The sequence below is a fragment of the Castor canadensis genome, chromosome 5 (assembly GCF_047511655.1).
Source record: "Castor canadensis chromosome 5, mCasCan1.hap1v2, whole genome shotgun sequence".
Lineage (NCBI taxonomy): Eukaryota > Metazoa > Chordata > Mammalia > Rodentia > Castoridae > Castor > Castor canadensis.
Genome location: NC_133390.1, coordinates 133,684,209 through 133,686,043, shown reverse-complemented (window position 1 = coordinate 133,686,043; position 1,835 = coordinate 133,684,209). Strand labels below are relative to the sequence as shown.

Below are 1,835 nucleotides of genomic sequence, written 5' to 3'. Positions count from 1 at the left end.
AAATGAGTAAATATAAGAAAAAAATGCTGTCTTTCCATTCCCCATTCCTACAACCATGAAATCATACCTCAAATCTAGGCAAAGGGTTCTCAGAGCAAATGTTCAGAGTAAGAGCACACACTGCAATCTGTGTGCTTCTGTAAAATACTGGCTTTCTCAATAGCACATCCTTAGGCTTGGGTCTATAAACCTGCAAAAGAAAACTCTAAGAAGAAACTAACATAAAAAGATAGAAGGGTTATGAAAAGGCATGAGGATAAGGACAAGAAGCACAGGCAATACAATCAGATGGAAACACCACCTGGTTGAGATAAAGATATCAGAAAGGGGCTTTTGAACAAGGACTTTCACAGTGATAGAGACCATGCATGGAAGTGCAGGAAATGACATCACTCATCAGAGGGCTCTTGAGAAAACATTGGATAAAATAAACGTGGACAGATGGGTGTAATTTAAAAGACAAAGAATGACAATGGAGAAAATAAGGTTCATACTATGAAAATAGGAGTCTTGAGAAGGCAACTGGAATATCAATCGTTTCACCAACTAAGTTGATGTCACATCTCATCCTCTGTTGTCTGTTGCCCTAACAGTGTTCACAGAATTTTCACCAGGAGGTTCCATTCCAAGAATTCGCTTTCTTGTGCATGTAGACGACATAACTTCTTACCTCTTCTGGTTCTATGGTGACCTGGTTTTGGCATTTTGGCTGCTAAGTTTTGTGCCTGTTCTTAGTCAGTTTAATATCTGTTGCATCCTCTATGTGAGGACAATATTTTATTTTAGCACACAGCTGGTAAATTGAATGTTAGTTGCCCTACTCACTCTATACTTCAACTTGGTATTGCACTACCTCTAGGAATAATGTCTTAAAAAATGGAGCAGGAAGGTTTATTATAAAATTGCAGCAATTCAGTCTCAGTTCATCTCTAGGCTCCACTGCTAATTCTACAGCTCTTGCTGCTCCCACCACATTTGTCATGACTTCCTCCACTGAGGTCATGTGCCCTCTCTCCCCCAGTTGTTCATGTGAGTTAGAAACCACTTCTCCCACACTTCTGTTAATGTTGCTATTTTTATCTCCCCCCGCCCTGAATTTTAAATGTTCTTTTCTCTTCAGGTTACTAGTAGTCGAACGAAGAGCCTCATGCTTGCTAAGCAAGCCCTTTATCACTTGAGTTATAACCTCTGCCCTCATTGAAAGTTCATTTTTATTATATTCTTACTAGAATATATTCATTGTATTGGGAGAGATTCATAGTGACAATTCTGATTAGTCTTATATTGTACATTATTTTCATTGTCCCCTTGCTTCTCCCTCTCATATCCCTCCTCATCCCACTTAAAGCAATTGAATGAAGTTTTTTAGTTCTGTTTCATATGGGTTTATGAAGTCCATCAACCATATGCCATCACCTTAATCTCCTTTCCTCACACTTTCCCCTCCCGCTAGTACCCACATGTCCACACTCACACTGTGTCTATTATCAGTCCTGGTTTTCATTATTAGTATTTGATTTGACATTCAAAGGGTTTACTCAATGTATGCCCACTATGGCTATGCTTTACTTTGCTCTGTTCAATCACTTTAAACACTATCCATTACCCCTTTACATCTGGACCCCTGTTTTTCAACAACTTTCAATATCCATCCTTATATTCTCTAACTTCCCATCTTATGGTATGCAGTATTACTGATGATCTCTTTTCCTTTCTCTCTTCCTCAAAATCTATAGTAGTTCCATTATTACAAACATGTTCTACAACTGAGTTTATATATGATCATGCTTATTTTTGTGTGTATGTATATCTTTGGATCTATCTTCCACGTATGA

General features: G+C 38.1%; 1 non-coding gene across 1 annotated transcript; it reads left to right on the top strand.

Moving 5' to 3' along the window:
* Positions 1–691: 691 nt before the first annotated feature.
* Positions 692–875, top strand: LOC141423535 (U2 spliceosomal RNA). Its single transcript, XR_012448386.1, has one exon. It is a non-coding gene; the product is annotated as a U2 spliceosomal RNA (small nuclear RNA).
* Positions 876–1,835: the final 960 nt, after the last annotated feature.